This window comes from Lycium barbarum, chromosome 5 (assembly GCF_019175385.1).
Source record: "Lycium barbarum isolate Lr01 chromosome 5, ASM1917538v2, whole genome shotgun sequence".
Lineage (NCBI taxonomy): Eukaryota > Viridiplantae > Streptophyta > Magnoliopsida > Solanales > Solanaceae > Lycium > Lycium barbarum.
The window spans coordinates 139584092-139606198 of record NC_083341.1 but is presented as its reverse complement, the minus strand read 5'-3'; the positions used below and the strand labels follow the sequence as shown (position 1 = coordinate 139606198).

The following is a 22107-nucleotide window of genomic DNA, read 5'->3' as shown; positions in this document are numbered from 1 at the left end:
TCACACATTTAATTATCCACCCGAGTCTTTACCACAATATTCTAGGACATTCTAAACAATCCACATAATATTTCCAACGACCCGAAATTTTTTCCACTGTTTGGCCGAAAACAGTCCCCTTTTCCATTCCTCATTTTCAAGTCATGTTTTGTACCACAATCCACAATATAACGATATGATTTTCATAAAATATACAATTTACGTCAAACGCACAACTAGCCTCAAAACAGCCCACAATTTCTCAACATCAATCTTGAGCCACTTAAACACTTATTTCCAACTAGAATTCGTTTCGACGATAACTAAAATACTAAGCGATAGTATTACGATCTTCGACACATTATAAAACTCACATTCGCCCGCGCCACACACATACACATGTTAATGATTCTTATATATACAAATTTTATTCAATGCACAAAGTTCTCCAAATCAGTCCGCAACGCTTACTATGTCAATTTGGGACATTAAATTCTCATTTCTAACCTACAAGTCATCACCATAACCATTACGACGCTAAGCGAGATTAATTCCTTCTTTGCTACAATTTGGAGGCTATAAACACGGCTACACTACACATATAGCCTCCAAATTGTAGCAAAGAAGGAATTTTACTTATCCTTCGGATTTATAATAATGATTTTATGCATATGATTCCTCACTACTCCGCTCGTGCCTACTATGATATCGTTCGCCGGTTCCCGGGCCGGTTCTGTTGTCGTGCGCTTTTTGATACATTCCGGTGTTATGCTGTGTTTATGGTTCACCGTGCTCCTCGCTCGAGGGCCGGGTTCCACTTATGTTTGGCGTTATGCTGTGTTTGGCGTTATGCTGTGTTGTGATGTGTGACGGGGATTCGGAGTTTTGAAACTTTCTGGTGTTATGCTGTGTTGTGGCGCCATCGACAGGCGGGCGACCACATTTTCCAGTGCCCTATGCATAATTTATACTTTGGAAATAAACATTTTGATATGTATTATTTTCTGTATATCTGATTTGATTATTATTCAGATTTATTTCTGTACCTTCTGCTTTGCATACTCAGTACATATTTCGTACTGACCCCCTTCTCCGGGGGCTGCGTTTCATGCCCGCAGGTACAGACGCACAGCCTGGTGATCCACCTGTTTAGGACACCCTTTCTGCTATTCGGAGTGCTCCTCTCTTTCCGGAGCTTATACTTTTGGTATATATATTTATTAGTGCATTTGTATATATTCGTTCATGGGTACGGCGGGGCCCTGTCCCGTCATATGATTCTGTCGGTCTGTTTAGAGGTCTGTGGACATGTTTGTGGGTTAGGGTCTTTCTGTATAGATGTATGTACATGTCGTTTGGGCGATCCCATACGCCGAGGTTGCCGGTCCGCATATGTTGTTTGGGCGATCCTATACGCCGAGGTGGCCGGTCCGCATATGTTTATATATTGCTTGGTTAGCCCTGTGTGGCTTTTGTTGGTATTTTCTGCATGCAGGGTATATTGGATAGTCCATAAAACAAAGGAAACTCGGCCGAAATTTTCTGGAAATTACCTAAATTTGAAATAAAGTCTTGTCGGCTTCCGCCATATACTAGAATGAGTTGATAGAATTTGAGATAATATTTGATAGATGGGTTCGGGTGCCCAGATCGGGCACTAGTCACGGCCTACGGGGTTGGGTCGTGACAAAAGTGGTATCAGAGCGAGGTTTGTCCTCGGAGTGTCCACAGATCGTGTCTAGTAGAGTCTTGTTTATCGGTGTGTTGTGCTCCACATCTATAAACAGGAGGCTACAGGACATTTAGGATGTTGTCTTTTCTTCTGATCTTAGATCGTGCGATAGAACTGTGCTATTAGGATGATTCTGTTTTGATCTGTTGTTGTTTTTCTTTGAGTGATGCCTCCGAAAAAGGCGACGGCCTACGGGGTTGGGTCGTGACATTTTCAAAGTATTCCATTAAGTCAATAATGACGGATTTATTGCCACATGCGTAACAATCCATTAGTGGGAGCAAATGGAATTATTGTACAACAAAAAATATGGACCCCATATTATTGCTTTTCTTCAAAAGGTTAAGTAGCCAAACCATACAATTTTCTTTCTTTTTTTATATTAGCCTGAGATCTAATCTAGCTATTGAACTGTTGTATTTGCTATTTCGCCATGTCATTTATTTGTTATGTTTACTTAAAAAAATATACTTAAAATATTTATATTTTAAAATAAGATAGAATTTAATTACTTTTTCATTTTTATTCTTACTCTAATAAATGTGAAAAGAGATTAATATCGTAAAAGAAAAAATAATATCAAATGGAGATCAAATAATGAATAAGGTAAATTAGTCAAATTCTAATTCTAATTGACGTTTCCTTAAAAAACCGTGCAAAAGACAACATGACAAGTATCCAGTTCTAAATTGGATGAACTTTATGGAAAATCCAAAAAGGCTTGGCCTTGAGATTCGAAATTTCAACGAAAACTTCCTAGTTTAATTTTGGCATTAAACTCCTGCCTCAAGCAAATCGACACCTTAACTTAATAGAACAAAAGGTTGATAGGTGATGTTACATAAAGGGCGATGGAAAAGTTCATAGCAAGTTTATTATGAGAAAAACACTATGAAAGTGTGTTAGTATCAAAAGAGAAGATATCATTGACAAAAAAAATTATTTTCTTGTTCTGTTTATTGTGATTTGATATTTTTTGAGAAAAAATCCTCATAATATTGTTGATCCAATTTGTTTGTGAGTTTCGCTAATCAAGAAGTTGATAGCAAAGATCAATCTTAGTGTGGATACAAATAGAGTCTTCGTACTATGGAAGAACTTTTGAATTACGACTCTTGTTACTAGGTTTGTCTTATGAACACTGTGCAAGCCTACATAATCTTGCCAAAGTTGTACTGCCGATCTTGTGTTTGAAATATGACAAATATTGGTTTTATTTTTTCTCCTACTCTTGAAACAGTGGCGGAGCAAGGAATAAACTGAGCAGATTAAAAAGGAAAAAAAATGTATATATATATATATATATAAATCATATTTGCCCTATATATATATATATGTATACTTTTTCATCAAAGGGAGTTCAATTAAACCCCTCTGCCTCGGCATTGGCTGTAAATGTGAGTTTCTGAAGCTTATTATATTGAGCTTTCTTTTTTGAATAACATTTAAAATAGTCACCTAGATTGATGATGTATTATTGCGGGCAGCTTTTTCTTTTTCTGCTTTCAGTTTGGATATTTCTTATCTTCACATTCTTGCTTACTTTGTGCAGATTTTAATTGGCGATTCTTGTTTCACAATGCTTCCTAATGGCAAAAAACATGTTTGTCAAAGTGTACCTCTGGATGTACTTGGTAGCTTTCCAGAGAATGTAATTGATGATATTCTTATATGTTTGCCTTTACGAGATGCTGTGAGGACAAGCATCTTATCCACAAAATGGAGATATAAATGGTGCAGAATTCCTCATTTGAAACTTGATCAAACACTTTGGGGAACAACAAAGGACTTGATACCTCTTACAATCAAATTTACTGACATTATTTATCATCTTTTGACCTCTCATGCCGGACCATTCCTAAGATTGACAAGTTGATATATTACCTCTCTAAGAATGGCATTCAATATCTTGATCTTACATTCTCCTATTATAACCAATACAAATTGTCTTCTTCAGTTTTCACATGTTTGCAATTGATGCATCTATCTCTCCAATATTGCTCAATACAACTTACTCCTCGAGCCTTCAAAGGATTTTATAGGTTAATTAGCCTGGAATTATGTAGCATCACAATTTCTTCCAAATTCCTTGAAAGTTTAATATCTAATTGCCCTTTGCTCGATCAGTTGGGGCTGAATCATAATGTTTACTCCAATGTCATTGAAATTAATGCTCCCATGCTGCGAGCCTTTGACTTCGCCGAAGCTGAAGGATCTATATGTTTAAAAAGTGTCCCTCATCTTGCAAAACTTTCACTTTGTCATAAAAATTATCATGTGGGGTCAAGAAATTGATTTGAGTCTTTCTATTATCTTGAATATCTCGAATTGATAGGCCATAGTCTCAAGGTAAATGTGCTTTATCACTTCATTCAGCATTTTCATAGATGGAATATGTTTTGGGGTTTGAGTAATTTTGTATTTTCTTCCTAGTTCTTGGTTGCAGCAGCACGTGAAGTACCATCAAGGCTTCCCTTTGATCTTAACTGTCTCAAGCGTCTTTGCTTAGAAGATATTTATCTGGGGGAATTGGATGCGGTCTTGTGTGTTCTTTGCTTGATTAGAAGCTCCAAATATTTACAATATTTGGAAATCCAGGTTCTTAATCATTTGACTCTTTCCTTTCTCTTTCTTTTATTTTTATATTTTTTTTAATCCTCACTAAGTTTAGAGAGTTGGGTTGTTGATTATCTTTCGTAGATGCATGATGAAGATGATGATATTCCAACACTACGATGCCTTGAATTGGAAGCTTTCGCAGATGTGGCATTTAGTCACCTTAGGAAAGTTAAGCTAAGGTGTACTACAGGCTCAGACCCTGAGATGCAACTTATCAAGCTTTTGTTGGCCAAATCTCCCATGCTAGAGACTGCTAATCTTTACCTTGTTAGATTATGATCATGCTAGTGAAACAATCAAAAACAAAATCCCTGTTGTGCTAAATTCGTTTCGGCGTGCATCACCTGAAGTAGAATTTGTTTATGATTTTTGCTGACTAATTTGTTTTGTTATGAATTTGTTATTACGATGCTAAGGGATTTTACATTTAGTGCATGTTCTTGACTGATCTATGAAATGAGACTTGCGAAATGAATTAATTTGTGTGGTTGTTTCTTTCAAGTTATTTTTTTGGTTACTCTGCGTGTGTGCTCGTACATCAATTTGAATCAAATTCATGTTCTGGTTAAATTGTAGTAAGTCGACACTTCTTGCACAAAATCCTACTAGGATTGAAGCTCAAAGTGTTCCTTCATGAGCAATGTTCTCAATGTTCTCTTTTTATTGAGGAGCAATGCATGATGAATTTAAGTCTGCATAAACGTAGTAGAATATCCTGTTTTCTGTTAACTTTTGGATTAACCCCCTGCGATCTCTTTATTTCAATGCAGTTTTATTGTCATAGAACGTAACTAACTTCCCAAGTCTGGAACCATTGTTTCTATGATTAGTTCGAAAATTCAAGTATGGAAAAGCTGATTTTTAATGTGCTCTTGTTACTTGAAGAAAATGTCAACAGATACAGAACAGTTGTGTAGCATATAAAAGCATTCCAGGGAACAGTTGCAGTTATAATATCTACTTAGCATCCAATAATTAAGGTTCATAAAAAAGGCAGTTTTGAAATACTACAAAATTTTAGGGAAAGACTTTATCATTCAAACCTCTTTACTAATATCAAGAGCCTCTTTCTTGGGTTCTTGAAAGGACATTTTGTTGAACTTTCTATCTGTTCTTTTCCATAAAATATACTTATGTAGTATGTAACAAATCAATGCTGGAATACTTGAAAAAAGGCACATGAACTATATATCATGAGTGTACGTAGGATTCTCAATGAACTGTCACATCAACGCAAAAAAATTATCTTCTTCTATTTCTACTGTCAATTCGTATATTCCTATTTATGTAACAATGCAAGGATAAGATTGAAGCAGCAAAACTAGAGTGGCTGTAAGTTTTTGTTTTCATAGTAAAAGAGTAAGGCCGTCTATCGGTGTTTTCATAGTAAATGAATCACACACACACACACACACATATTGAATAATTTCTTTAAAAAAGTTTGCATAGCAGTACTAGGCAGAAGACGAACTACTAAATTCATACTAGTTTCAGATCACCATATCTCTCTACCTTATAGGCATAAAGTTGTCGAGAAAAAGTACTTTTAGCTCAAGAGAATTAAGGTTCTTAATATGGTTGCTTATCCAAGTTATATACAACTTACTTCAGGTGATGCCTGCTGAAATTTGGTTTGCTTAGTCAGTATGTTGATTGTTGTATCAAGAGAGTCATCTTCTAGCCATGACTCAATTAGCATTCTCACTAGTATCGCAAACTTGGTTGACAAAAGCTTGATAAGCTGCTTCTCAGGGTTTGTTCCCTAAATTTGTCCTAGCCTAACTTCCCTGTGGTGATCAAATGTTACATCTGCGAAATGTTCCACTTCTAGAGCAGGATCGTCAGCATCATCATCATCATCATTGTCATGGTTGTTGTTGTTCTTGTTGTCGTTGTTATCATCATCATTATCATCAGCAGTCTAAGATCGGATTAACAAGAAACAAATGTCACGCCCCGAACCATGGCCTGGACGTAACACGGCACTCGGTGCCTGACTGCATGTGACCGAGCGAACCACATGGCTTGCTGAATCATCATGATACATAACATATGCGGAATATAACGTGAATGCATGATGAGCCTTTATAAAACATGTTAAGTCATAATACTTAATAAAATACTTGTTTAAACATGAGTGAGCCAAAATGGCTATACGACTCCAAATGTCTGACATGATATAACTGACTTGTCTAGTCTATGAAACCTCTATCATGAGTCTGACTGGAAAACATACTTACTGGGACAAGGCCCCCAGCATACCTTTAGATGCATAATTAATCATAAAATAAACGTTGACTAAACCCCGAATGAGATGGGGCTCACCAATAAGCTGATACGAATGTTGTCCTACTGAGCAGATGTGTCGTCCTGTATATCAGTACCTGCATCGTGAAATGCAGTCCCCCGGGCAATAAAAGGGGACGTCAGCACATTGAATGTACTGGTATGTAAAGCAACCGAAAGAAACAACATGGGACATGAAATAACATGATAAGAACTGAAACTGAAAACCTGGACATGAACATGGGCATGAGTGCATATGTATATATATAACATAAGTAAAAACATGATAAGTAGGGAGAGCAATAACTTATAACCGATCCATGGTCTGGTGCTTGCGTCCCGCCAGCAGAACACTCAGTCCTTGCCAGGGAACATGAGATTTGATAAAATATGAAAGGATCCAATCATTATGAGAGATCGTCCGGAACATGGGTGGAGCGATCCTCATCCTACGGTGGCTACGTAGTTTCAGGCTATCTGAAGCCCTCCTCGGTAATTAATGCAACTCCCAAAACATGAACATGAAAAATAGTGACACTTGCTGCCCATGGTATATCATGAATCATAACTTGCTTGTACATAGTGTTCATGAATCATAACTTGCTTGTACATGGTTTTCATGAATCATAACTTGCTTGTACATGGTTTTCATGAATCATAACTTGCTTGTACATGGTTTTCATGAATCATAACTTGCTTGTACATGGTTTTCATGAATCATAACTTGCTTGTATAGTTTCATAAGATAACTTGTCATAGTCTTGCAAAACATGTTTTTCGTTCATGAGTAATAACAATAGTTCGAAATCATATATATATACTTGTCTTGAAAACATGCTTGTAACTAGCTGGATGAAATCATAAAGTTTCATATAAACATAATGAGAACACATGAGGAAGAATTCATGATTCATGGATTAAGCTAGGATTTCCTAATAACCGTAATGGAAGATTAGGAATACAATAACGAATATAGATTAGTACTGTCAACCGGTTGGAACCGGAACCGGTTATGGAACCGGTTAGAAAACCGGCCGGTTCCGGTTCCAAAACCGGAACCGCCTAACCGGTTCCGGTTTAACCGGTTCCGGTTTACCGGTTTTAAACCTCAAACCGGAACCGGTCCGGTTTGGAGTGATTAAAATCTTTTTTTTTTTTGTTTTTTGTATTATATATATATATTATAGTATTTATTTGTATATTGTAGCTATATTTTCATATGTTATACAACTTTATAATTAAAGTTTAAATATTTACTGACTAACAGCCTAACAGCAAGTCACCAATACAGAATAGTGCTTTTCGTATACATATATATGTATAACTTACATATACTTATATATAAATATGTACTATATACTATATATACTTATATATATGTATAACTTAATATATATACTATACATACTTATATATATGTACTATATACTATATATACTTATATATATATGTACTATATACTATATATACTTATATATATATGTATAACTTATTATATATACTATATATATGTATAACTTAATATATATACTAAATATATGTATAACTTAATATATATACTATATATATGTATAACTTAATATATATACTACTTAATATATATGTACTATATACTCTATATACTTATATATATGTATAACTTAATATATATACTAAATATATGTATAACTTAATATATATACTATATATATGTACTATATACTATATATAGGTATAGCTTAATATATATATATATATATAGATATAACTTAATATATATACTATATATATGTATATATATGTACTATATACTAAATATATGCATAACTTAATATATATACTATATATATGTATATATATGTACTATATACTATATATACTAAATATATGCATAACTTAATATATATACTATATATATGTATATATATGTACTATATACTATATATAGGTATAGCTTAATATATATATATATATATATATAGGTATAACTTAATATATATACTATATATACATATCTACTATATATACAATATATACTTAATATATATACTATATATACAATATATACTTAATATATATACTATATATACATATATATAACTTAATATATATACTATATATATGTATAACTTAATATATATACTATATATACATATCTACTATATATACAATATATACTTAATATATATACTATATATACAATATATACTTAATATATATACTATATATATGTATAACTTAATATATATACTAAATATATGCATAACTTAATATATATATATATATATATATATATATATATATATATATATATATATATATATATATATATATATATATATAAGTATAACTTAATATATATACTATGTATACATATCTACTATATATACAATATATACTTAATATATATACTATTTTTTTTTTAATTTTAACCGGTTTAACCGGTTTAACCGGTTCCGGTTCCGGTTTAACCGGTTTAACCGGTTCCGGTTAAAAAAAATTTGGAACCGGACCGGTAAATTAATATCCGGTTAACCGGAACCGGTTAACCGGTATAACCGGTTCCGGTTCGGTTCCGGTTTAACCGGTTCCGGTTACCGGTTAAACCGGTTACAGTTTAACCGGTTGACACCTTTAATATAGATACAAAATTCATGCACATAAATACATAATTACGGGCTACCAATATGTTGGGTTTAATGCCCTAGGATTTGAACTTCATGGATTTTACGAAACGGATCATGGGGAAGAACATAGAGATTCCCACATGTGGATGGAAGTTATACATACCTTAACTTCCTGCATTTGAGTGTATCACAATGTCCTTCAATCCCTTCAACTTTAATCTATAGCAATACAGGTCATAGGGACTCTATATTAGCAACAATATTCATGTTTTGTTCATCTAAGCATTTTATCAAACACTTGGTGGGCATGAAGCTCCACAACCTTCATTAATGGTGTTTTCTTCCCCCAATCCCCATTCTATTACTTCTAGCTGATTCTACAATCTCAATTAGATGTAATTGACATCATTCTTCATCACCCATATGAATACAACAATCCCAAGTCAACAATCCAAAAACCCTAGCATAGTTCATATAATTTTCTTTATCAAACCCATTTACTATTCTCCCAAGAACTTATCAACACTTTAATCATCAGGAAACATCATAAAACTTACCTTAGTTATTGTAGGAATAAGCCTTGAGTTGAAATGCTTCACTTGAACAAAACCCTAGTTCCACCTTCTATGGAATTTCTTGACTTGAATGGATTTGATGTGTTTCTCACACTTAGTTTTGGTGGATTGATGAAGTGGATCTTTTGTTTCACTTGGATTCTTGCATATGAAGTGTTTGGATGGCTCTAGAGAACCCTTGAGTCGTGTAGGAGAAATGGGAATGAAAAAAAATGGGTTTGGGTCTCTTATTAACATCTTAAAATCTGACCCATCGGGCAATTCTACGCCCATTTTTACGTTCCGTATAATGGTTTTACGGACCGTATAACTCACCGTAAAACCATTCCAGTGATTTGGACATTCTGTGCTCATTTTACGGTGTGTTTTACGTCCCGTATAATGGTTTTACGGACCGTATAACTTACCGTAAAACCATTCCAGTGATTTGGACATTCTGTGCTCATTTTACGGTGGTCTGAGTCAATTTTACGGACCGTATAATTGTTTTACGGACCGTAAAATTGAACCGTAAAACTGACCAACGAAATATCATTCTCTGTGACCATTTGACGGACCGTATAAATATTTTACGGACCGTCAAATGGTCCGTCAAAATTCTTCTGCTCGGACAGTCTGTCGTATAATGGGCATAACTCTTTGCACAGATGTCCGTTTGAGGGCCATAATATACCGTTGGAAAGCTATTTCAAAGGGCTACAACTTTCATCAAGAAAGTTTTCCCAAATTCCAAATTAATAATAGGGTTATGGTCGTTGGAAGTAAGGCCATCTATAAACTCACTTGCAAACATGCCCCGTAGAGTGGTTTTCAACTTTGTTTTGCCCAAAGACTCTTCTCAAGTTTTGATTGGGTTTCAAACACCATTTATACACTACTAAAATTGGGTTCATTATACCCCCATCTTATAATACAAATCTTAACCCGAATGCACGAGGTGTTACAACAAATGTCAGCATTTATTGAGGATATAAGGTCTATGAAAGTGAGTAAATAAGAAAGAGAACCTGAATTTCCAAATATTGTAGAAATGGGAAGCTTCTTATCATGCAAAGAGAACATGAGACCAAATCAATTTTTTCCAGGCAAATATCAGCTAGATAAAAATGTTTGACACATTTAATTAGATCAAAGGGAAGCCTCATTGGTACTTCAGTTGCTCTGGCAGCCAAGAACTCTTAAATCATTGTCACGTAGGAGAAGTCGTATTGAAAGTATTGTAGCAATAACATTTTAAACTCCACCAATAAGAGATGCTTTTATTGAAATTAGTACAAGTTAGCGAGGAAGCAAAACTAAAAGTAAAGCTAATTGTTTAGTAACATACGGACTTGAAAATTTTGAGTTTTTATCTGGTATGACTATTTCTCCCTCTGTTTCAAATTGTTTGTCTTACTTTCCTTTTTGGAAACTCATTAATTTCAACTTTCCATATGGTGTGTTTAAGACCATAGGTTAAATGACATTTTAGTACATTCTACATATCTTTAGTTTAAGACTTCAAGATTCAAAAGTCTTCTTTACTTTCTTAAACTCCGTGCCGAGTCAAATCAGACAAACAAATTGAAACGGAGGGAATATTATTTTTCTCCTAATCTTGTTGCTATAAATGTGAGTTTCTAAAGTATACTACAGAGTGAAAGAAAGAAGAGTTGTTTTCTCCTTATTTAAAAAAAAAATAAAAAAAAAAATCTTAATAATCTCCTAGATTCTTGAACTATTGAAATTCTATATTGCTCGGACTCTTTAAAAATATTGACAGGTGCGCGTCGGATTCTCCAAAGTAGTACATTTTTTAAGAATCCGACATCGGTGCGGCAACATTTTTGAAGAGTCCGAGCAACATAGCTATTAATGTAGTGTGTTATTGTTAGCAGTGGTCTTTTTTCCATTTTTTTTTATTTCAGTTGGTGTACGTTGATATTTCTATGTGAATAACAGTTCTATCTTGTTAGGATTTTTTTTCCTTATCTTCATAATCTTATTTACTTTATGCAGATTTCAATTGGAAATTATTGTTTCAAGATGTCTCCTAGTGGTCAAAAACGTGCTTGCCGAAGTGTTCCTCTGGATATACTCAGTATCCTTAACATTCTAATGCGTTTTCCTTTACGAGAAGCTGTAAGGACTAGCATCTTAGCTAAGACTTGGAGATATATAAGGTGCAGGCTTCCACAGTTGAAACTTGATGAATCTCTTTGGAACCTTTCACAAAGTTCTGACCCTACTCCTAGATTAAAGACATTGTTTATCACCTTTTGACCCTTCACGAAGGACCAGTTACTAAGTTTACCCTCTCCATTCCTAATTTTAAGAACTATCCTAAGATTGACAACCTGATATATTTTCTCTCTAGAAATGACATTCAACATCTTGCTCTTGAACTTCAGGTCCGGGCTGACAAATACAAGTTGCCTTCTTCAATTTTCACATGTTTGCAGTTGAAGAATTTGACTCTTCAGAATTGCTTAATGTCGCTTCCTCCACCATCCTTCAAAGGATTTGATAAATTAATCAGCCTGGAATTATCTAACGTCAAAATTCCTTCTAAATTTCTCAAAAGTTTAATTTCTAGTTGCCCGTTGCTTGATAAGTTGGTGCTGGGAATATCAGAAAGTTCGTGTGTTACTGAAATTAATGCTCCCATGCTGAAATACTTTGATTTCACTGGCGATATAAGTTGTATCTGTTTGAAAACTATTCCTCGTTTGTCTAAACTTTCACTTCGGTGTTGCGAATATCGTGAGAGGTCGGGAAAGTTTGATATTGCCAAGTTTTTTGAGCCTATTTCTGGTCTTGACTAACTCCACTTGGATAACCATTGTGTCGAGGTAAATGTGCTTCATCACTTTATTTGGTATGCATTTTCAATGATTGCACATTTTTTTTGGTTTGAGTCATCCTGATTTTGGCATCATCTTCCTAGATTTTTGCAAGAGCGGGTGGAGCTGTATCAAAAAGGCTTCCTACATTGTTCGTATCTATATAAATTGGACATCATCTCATGTGCTCTTTGTTTGATTAGAAGCTCCCCATGTTTGATTAGAAGCTCCCCATGTTTGCAGTATATGGAAATTCAGGTTTTTGACTTTCCTTTGTCTTTCTTATTTCCATACTACATTTTATCCTCAATAAGTTTACAGAGGCGGGTCTTTGTTAATCTTCCTTAGGTGGTTGATTGCATTGATAATAATAATCCAGCACGAGAATGTCTTGAAGTGGAAGCTTTTTCAGATGTCATATTTGATCACCTTAGGGAAGTTCAGCAAATAGATATTATGGGCTCAAAGCGTGAGATGCAGCTTATCAAGCTTATGTTAGCCAAGTCTCCTGTGCTAGTGAGAATTATAATTGACGCCTCTTGGTGTCTTGAAGAACCTGCAACAATCAAAATACATAGAGAGCTAACAAAATTTCAGCGTGCATCACCTAAAGCTGAAGTTGTTGTATCCTCTCGCTTCTTCAATCAAGTCATCATCTTTGGGTAAAATGTTTTTGATGTTGATCTTAATTTTTTAACATGTAGAAGTGAATGCTGATGCAGTAGTATAGCAGTATAATGTTGTGTTTTTGTGTAATTGCCGTAAGCAAATGTGGATGGTTTCTTCAACTTTGGTATCACAATGCCAAGTGTTTTGACATTACATGTTGTGCTTGAAATGAGACCTGCTACAATGAATTGATGTTGTGGCTGTTTATCTCAAACTTCAAATATTTTCATGTCTTTAAGGTAGAGCCACGAGATTGAATACTAAAATATGTATATATCTAATGGAGTTTATTCTGTTTTCCATGCCCATATGTAGCCTTCCAGTTAACTGACTTCAAAATATGTATTACGTTATGGTCTTTTTAAGTTATTTTATCTACTTTTTTCTGGGTGTATTCTTCGATATCACTTGACAGTAACTATCCATTGTATGCGATAATATAACTGCCCTCAGTTTTAATCTCTTTCATTTTGATCTAATTGGAGTAGATTGTGTCGAAGCATTCAATCTTGCAGTGGAGAGACTGACATCTAAGGATGCTTCTGATAATCGAATCATCGAGATATTGGTAAACGGTGAGATCATGTTAGCGACAATATCTACATCAAACAAGATATATTGGTTTTCAACATAGATTTAAAATTAAATGAAAAACCAACGGAAAACATTGTTGTATGTACTAAAAATAAAAAAACATTGGAATGCATGTTTTGGTAAACTAAATTAATTAATAAATCAATAGACTAAGGTTAATAATATTGTCGATTTAACTTCTGTTATCAGTCAACTCGCATTTTGAGAGGCCTGACATCGAGCTTCGCTCAATCGAACTTGCTGCAGTTCTTAGAGGTGACTTGAGTTGCAGTAAAGTTCAATTATGTTGCTAACCAAACTCGAGCCAATTCCATCTGAGATTTGCTACAGTATGACTGAGCTCGAGCCAAATTTAGTCTAGTTATAGTTGTCTCTTTAACGTTTTATTTCAATGCATATGGTATACCGTTTGAGAAAATTTTCATTAAGTTCTAAAAACTTCTTCGTTGCAGAGTAATTTGGAACTGTGAATGCCAGCAAGTATTTGTTTCCAAAGTCAGTTTTCCTCTTTTGCCAAGAGTACTAATGTTTGGAGAATTAGAAGCTACGCAAATAATCAATTCCATAAAAATGACTACTTGCGTGGCAACAGCAATTATGAGAAATTCACCAATCAAAATGTGATGCGTCAATAATGAGAAGATTAGTTTTTTCCTGCTGCTGATAGAACCTATGAGTTCACCAAAACAGCCTAAGGGACCTGGTCCCTGAACTATTTTTACAGATAAAGATAGAAAGTAAATAAGGCAGGATATTTGCGTGGAAAACACCTTACTCAATGGATTAAAAACCACGACCTACCTCAGTAGGATTTCTAACTTTACTAAACTGAGCAATGTTTCAGATTACAAGCTTTTGCAACTTAGGAATTAGACCACTAATCTTTCCCCTTCCAATAACTCTATTGCAAGCACACCCTTGACTAACTCTAGTCAAGCGCCAAACTGATTCAACTAACTCTAGCTGAACCTTAACACTACTATGACTAACTCTAGTCAAGTGTTTACAACAAAAGCTTGATATAAACAAAACACCTACAAAGCCCTTCTTGAAGAAGTGTAGGTTTACAATGTAGAGATCACAAAGACAAAGACTAGACTATTCTAGGACTCAAAACATCTTCCGTTGTTGAGATCTAGTCCTTGAACTTGTCTTAGCTTTGTTCTTGAAAGCACCAAGAGAACTATGACGGCTACACTTGTATAGATCTAGATTTCTAGGTTTTCTAGTGATGGGTTAAACAATGCCAACATGTTGTTTAAATAGGAACTCAAATGAGAGCATGTGAGGATCATGTGAGAGGCATGTGACCTGGATAGAGACGTTTACGCTGGTCTTTTGTTATTAGCATGCATGTAGCTGTGTTGCTGTGATACTGCCTGTCGAAACAGTGTCACAACTTTACAGCCGTCGTGTAACGTACAGTACCCAGGGGACCTGATCCTTGACATGTTTGTCAAATCATCAAAATTATGAAATGTCATAGCTCATCAATTTCTCCCTTTTTGATAATGACAAACTTGTAATTGATATTCCCTCTGAGAACCAGGTTTCCTCTGTGCAACATTCAGCCAACCATATCAAGCTCATTTGGGGCCAGGTCGTGTTGACATTTTCACTTTTTATTTGCATCCACTATGCAACATATGATTAGCTAACAAACTTTCTTAGAACAGTTAGTCATATTGATCAAGAGTCCGTATGAACAATAACAGAAGCAACCAAAGCAATAATTAAGGAGAAACATATGCACAAATCAGAGAGATTGCCATTAAAACTGGTTGTTGATAAAAAAAACTTAGCAGTCAATTGTAGCACAAACATACAAGAAGAGGTCTGTCTCATTCCCCCATTAATTTTTAAGCCGCAAGAAAGTGTCACAACAATTGAATGGTTAACAAATATTTAAGACCTGTTTAACCTATATTTTTTTGATTCAATGCGGGTGACTAGTAAAAAAAAAAAAAAAAGGAACCAATTCCGTTGTTGTGGAAGGAATGAGAAACAACTAGGCAGAATATGCACGCGGCACCTTGATAGTCTATTTGACAAAACTTCTAAAAGTAGTTTATTTTGAAAAGCGCTTATTTCAAAAAAAATCTTTTTAGAGAGAAGTATTTTGTGTTTGGCCAAATGTTTAAAAAACATTTTTAAGCAGCAATTAAAAAGTTTGGCTAGAATTATTTTTCTCCAAAAGTGCTTATTTTTCTCAAAAAGTGTTTAGTTTAAATAATGACATGTTTGGCCAGGTTTTTGGAGAAAATAAGTGCATTTAGGGAGAAGCATAAGTTGTTTTCATAAACTAAAAAGTGCTTTTTCCCTATAAGCACTTTTTTGAAAAATACTTTTGAGAAAAATATAATTAGAATCTCTTTTAAGAACTTGGTCAAACACTAATTGCTGCTCAAAAGTGTTTTTTAAATTAATTAGCCAAACACAACTGTTTCCCACCAAAAAGTAGGTAAAAGTTGTATAACCAACTAATAGACCTCTGTGGGCTATAAACTTGTACTAGATTTTAAATGTAATAATTACAATTAAACAAACCCTAATTAATTATAACCACCTTAATTATCTGGTAACCACCTTAGTTCATTAAGCCTCAATTTTCTCTCTTTCTCCGTCACTTTTATGCAATGAGTTTCCTCACATTGTCTTTCCAGATCAAATTGTACGATTTTCTCTCCCTCCATCTCTACGTAATTTCTTTCTTTTATTATGTTAAACCATTTTCTTATGTCCTCCAATAATATTTCTCTAAGAATTTTTTTAAAAATTTCTTTGAGTTTTTATCTTTCTAGTTTTTGTTATCGAATTCTAAGTACAAGTTTGTCAGATTTATAGTTTCTTATGGGAAAACTTATAGAAATCTTCTGTTCAATAAAGCATGAGAGGCATGTCCATTGAACTTGTTGTTGTTAATTGTAATAAAGCACAAGAAATGCTATGAAAATTAATTAAGCCAAGTTTTTTATACAACTTCATCCTAGTTACTCCCTCCGTCCAAAGATACTTGTCACTTTTCCCTTTCCGAGAGTTAATTACCTCTGTGCCAAAATATTTGTCAGGTTTTGCTTTCTGAGAGTTAATTAGACTAATTCTCACATTTGAGTGTTGAGTAAAAAAAATTCAACGTCATACCTTCGATTCGGTTCTATAAGTTTCTCACTTGTTCTTGTCCTTCATTTGTTACTTTGTGAACAAAATTACCCAGTACCTGTATTGGTGGGAGATAGCAGGTACCTTGTGCAACTGGTATTTCCGTATTATTATTTTTTCTTTCAATCTTGTTTTCTGTAAATGTGAGTTTCTAAAGCTTGAAGGGATCCTTGACGTAACTGGTAAAGTTGGTGCCATGCGACCAGGAGATCAGGGGTTCGAACCGTGGAAACATTCTCTTGCAGAAATGGAAGGTAAGCGCGTACAATAGACTCTTGTGGTTCGATCCTTCCCCGGACCCCGCGCATAGCGGGAGCTTAGTGCACCGGGCTGCCCTTTTTTTGAGTTTCTAAAGCTTAGTATTAGCAAAAGAAATAACTTTGATGTTTTTGTTTTCCCTTTTGAATAATAAATCTTAATAATCTAGGAGGTTGTATATGTGTACTGTGTTATTGCTAGCAGTCTTTTCTTTTCCTTCTTTCAGTTGTAGCATGTTGAGGTTACTTTTCTGTCCTGATTAATTTGGACATTCCTTGCTTCATATTCTTGTTTACTTTCTGCAGATATTTCTTGGAGATTCATTGTTTCTCAATGTCTACTAGGGGTGACAAGCATGGTTGTCAAACTGCACCTCTAGATATACTTTGTAGCCTTCCTGAGAACGTAATAGATGATATCCTTTTGTATTTGCCTTTACGAGATGCTACGCGGACAAGCGTCTTATCAAAAAAATGGAGGTATAATTGGTGCAAACTTCCAGAACTGACGCTTGATCTAAAAAAAATTGATATTAATGAAGGACTCAATACCACCTATGTTCAAATGAACTAACATTATCTACCACCCTTTGACCCTTCATACCGAACCAAATTACTAAGTTTGACCTCTCCTTTAGTTCTAAAGGGATGCCTTGTCCTACCATTGACAACTTGATATATTCTTTCTAGAAATGGCATTCAGCATCTTGTTCTTAAACTTTCTAGCAGGGTGACCCTTACAAGTTACCCACTTCACTTTTCACATGTTTTCAATTGAGGCGTCTGACTCTCCAATACTGTTCAATAATTCCTCCACCAGCCTTCAAAGGATTCGATCAGTTAATTAGCCTGGAATTACGTCGCGTCACAATTACATCCAAATTTCTTGAAAGTTTAATCTCTCATTGTGTGTGACTCGAGTAGTTGGTGCTGGACATCTCAGATTTAAGTGGCGTCGTTGAAATTAATGCTCCCAGGCTGAGGTGCTTAAATTCGCAGGTGAAATAAGTTCCATCTATTAGAAGTATATTCCTCTTGTGACAGAACTTCCACTTGCGGATATGGAATGTTATGAGGGCCAACGAATATGTGATATTGCCAAGTTTTTTGAGTCTGCTCCTGCTCTCGAGCATCTCAAGTTGAATCACGGTATTTTGATGGTAAATCTGCTTTCAACACTTACTTTTTATGCAAATTTTCATAGTAGATGTGATCTATTTTGGGCGTTGAGTCATTTGTATTTTCTTCCTAATACTTGGCTGCAGGAGGGGAACTTCCGATAAGGCTACCGTTTGATCTTAACTACATCAAACGTCTTTGCCCAGCTGATTTTTATATTGATGAATTGGATGTGATCTCATGTGTTCTTTGCTTGATAAGAAGCTTCCCATTTTTACGATATTTGGAAATCCAGGTTCTAAATCATTCGACTTTTTCCTTTTTCTTTCTTATTTTCATACTTTGTATCCTCAAATAACTTGAGTCGGGGCTTCGGTGAATAATGAAAACGATGATATTCCAGCACTAGAATGCCTTGAAGTGGAAGCTTTCTCAGATGTGACATTTAATAACCTCCGGGAAGATCAGCTAACAAGTATTATAGGCTCAAAGCCTGAGATGCAGCTTATCAAGCTTCTATTAGCCAAGTCTCCTATGCTGGTGAGAATGCTAGTCGAGCCATATCTAGAAGTTGATGACGCTGACAAACTCAAAATCTCCGATGTGCTAAACTCGTTTCGGCGCGCATCCCCTGAAGTAGAAGTTGTTTATACTTGTTAAGGTGACTAGTTTGTCTCTTTATGAATTTCTTTTTACAATGGTAAGGAATTTTACATTTAATGCATGTTTTTGCTAATTTATGCAATGAGAATTCGACATGAATTATTATGTGGTTGCTTATTTCAAAGAGTTGCTCTGTGTTAATCCTCACCTTGGTCATGTGCCTGTGGCAAACTTGGATTCTTTTCTTAAGAATTTTATGTCTGCAGCAGTGATATGAATTTTTCCTTTATTATTATTCACTATGGTTTTTAATATTTTGTTTCCTTAATCTCATTTTTCTGCTGGAGGTATTCTGTTTTTCGTGGCATGATGAATATTTTGTTCCACTTATTATTCACATGTGTATTATATTTTTCAAAGTCGTATAGTTTACTTTTATCAAATAAAGTAAGAAATACTTTTTTTTTTATAAGGAGTAAGAGATACTTACATGTCATTAAACTAAACTAAGTATTTTATTAATCATTTTATGCACAATGTAAATTAGCTTTCAGATCTTACCCTTGTCTAACCACCATGCATAACGGTCTCTAAACTGAGTCCTTCACAAGCAGCCTACTCCAAAGCCATTAAATCAAAAGGAGAATTTAATTGCTGCGGCCAACAAATGATCAGCTAGTCACTATCATGTATCAAGGAATACATCCCCAAAAATCTATCTATCTATCTATATAGAATAGGAGGGGCAAAACAATATGGTGATGCCAAGTGTCATCACCAAAAAAAGTTTAAAAAAAAAAAAAAAACTGCCAATCCCGAAAAAACGAGATTAACATAAAAATTAAAAATTGTAGTTACAACTTACAGTTTTTTAGATGGTTACAACTTGATCCCACTTTATCGTAATTGCAGGAGTTGATAAAAGATAGTAAATGCATTGCTGCAATTCAAGCATTATCTTGGACTGGCGCTTGCAGAATTCTTGCAGACTTCCAAAAGTGCTTTTGTCCTGATTGACAGATTTATAGTCCTATTCCTACATGGTTTAAGTAAGTACATTTTGCTGCATCTCTGTAGCTTCTTGATTGGTATTCGTAGATTGGTTTTTGCACATTAAAACATGAGTATGCATGCAAGTGCCTTCAATTTTTTTTCTAATTTCATGTCATTTACTAATTTACTAATAAGAGATTCTTGTCGCAGTCATCATAACATTTGGAGAGATGCTTATGTCCCCCAGATAGCATATCATTATTATCATCCTGAAACAAAGGGTTTGGACTTTGCTACAATGACCCTAGGATAATTTGAGTAAGTATTAGCAATAATTCTTCATGAATTTTTCTTTATTCTTTTAATTCTTAATTTTTTGCTTTAAAATTATGAAACATGCACATATGATCCTATAATCTAGAAATCATTAATTGATTGCTTAAGTGGGATATTTGTGTCACAAAGTTTCCAAAAGTGAGTTAGGACGAGGAAGATACTACCTATCCTAGAAAGTGGCAAATTAAGGCTCCCAAATAAGTAGGTTAAATTTGAAGAAAAAATGGGAGAGCGAATCACAAAGTGGGAAATTGAATCCTTATAAATAAAGGTGAAAGTTAATCATTAAAATTTTCTAAGTAAATAGGTTGGTTGCTTAGTATAAGGTATGATTTTATTTTGAAAGTATGTAAATTTTGAAGAAAACTCCGAACTGTCTATTTTCATGAATAAATGACAAAAACCTTTTTTGTCTAATTTAATTTCTAAACATAAATTATACATTATCACCAAATAGTATAACATATTAATTTTCATTTTTTGATATTAAATTACAATGTTTTAAACTTTAATAAAATCATATGGAAAACGAATTTGACAATTGAAAATTAACTGAGAATTATACCGCGCATTGCGCAATACAATTACTAGCTTTTAATTATAAAAGAAGTAATACCCCACCAGGGTAGGTCTGCATACACTCTACCCTTGTAGGCCCACTTTGGGGGATTTCACTAGGTATGGTGTTGTTGTTGTTGTAGTACAAAAGAAGTAATACTCCCTCCATCCCAATTTACATGACACTGATTGACAGGACATGAACATCAAGAGAAAAAAAAAAGACTTTTGAAACTTGTGCTTGAAAACTAGCCAGAGATATTTGTGGCTAACCCATTAAGCATAAAATGAGACAACTTCTATTTGAGGTGGTGCACGCCAAAATCTTGATACAACAGCGAGCATTTGGATTGTTAACAAATTTTTTGGATATAGTTGACAAATTTTTTGACTTGGCCACTAAGTACAATTCTATGTATATATGTATCTTCAGAAGTGGAGGTTGACTGACTTGGTACAATATGATTCTTTCTGTTAGGTTGACAGCGGAATTGTTTAATTGCTTGTCAAAGACAGAAAACGAAGTGAGTGAAGCTCTAAATATGATTCGAACAGTGAAGTCAAGGAATTTCAAGGGGACAAGGACTGAAATGTACTTAATAAAAGTCATCCTTGTCCATTGTGCTAAACTTGCGAAGATGGTCATTGACCAGATCGAGGAAGGCATAATACATAAATAGGCCCTCAAACTTGACCTCATTTTTTATGTATGCGTCCAACTTCGGGTGTGCACAAGTAGGCATATCAAAATCCAAAAAGATGGAGTGAGCCTTTCTCCTGGTTGTGCATAAAGTCTTCAGCTGTTAGGCAGTATTTTGTAGTTTTCAAGTCTTCAGTAAGTACGTTTTTTCATGAAATCATACTGAAACATTACTGGTAGAGGATAGATCAAATGTCCATTGCTCTCTCACAAAAGTAGCATACTTGTATCAAGTTGATCATAAACAGTTTCAATAGACTAAGGAATAATCAGAAAGGAATTAGCAAAGATATACTACAGAATCCTTCAATTACCATGAAAAGCCATACATTTAAGTGATCAAACATAAAGGTGACAGGCAGGTTTCACAACCTGAAAATATATAAAACTCCTGAAAATGTCTAAATAGCAACTCGAGTGCATCATTAGTTCAAGGCATATATTAATATTTTTTGGATATAGCTACTAGAATCGTTTCTTCAGAATCAGCATAACACATG

At 34.4% G+C, this 22107-nt stretch overlaps 1 protein-coding gene, 2 long non-coding RNA genes and 1 pseudogene across 4 annotated transcripts in view; all 4 read left to right on the top strand.

Annotated features, from left to right (window-relative positions):
* The first annotated feature begins 1095 nt into the window (after nucleotides 1-1095).
* Nucleotides 1096-22107, top strand: part of LOC132642825 (uncharacterized) — a 39700-nt gene continuing 18688 nt past the window's right edge. Inside the window, exon 1 of the mRNA XM_060359850.1 lies at nucleotides 1096-1186. The gene's annotated coding sequence lies outside the window, so the exon portion shown is untranslated. The remainder of the gene's footprint in view (nucleotides 1187-22107) is intronic.
* Nucleotides 3270-4809, top strand: LOC132642824 (uncharacterized). Its single transcript, XR_009583352.1, has 2 exons — nucleotides 3270-4309; nucleotides 4412-4809. It is a non-coding gene; the product is annotated as an uncharacterized LOC132642824 (long non-coding RNA).
* On the top strand, nucleotides 11620-12622 carry LOC132641882 (F-box/FBD/LRR-repeat protein At1g13570-like; annotated as a pseudogene).
* LOC132641883 (uncharacterized) lies at nucleotides 16468-22107 on the top strand. Of its 2 annotated transcripts, XR_009583015.1 has the most exons (8): nucleotides 16468-17121; nucleotides 17206-17295; nucleotides 17605-18458; nucleotides 18564-18712; nucleotides 18821-19078; nucleotides 19933-20069; nucleotides 20224-20331; nucleotides 21386-22107. It is a non-coding gene; the product is annotated as an uncharacterized LOC132641883 (long non-coding RNA). The 2 variants fall into 2 exon arrangements; XR_009583014.1 differs by having other exon boundaries at nucleotides 16469-17295; nucleotides 21386-22106.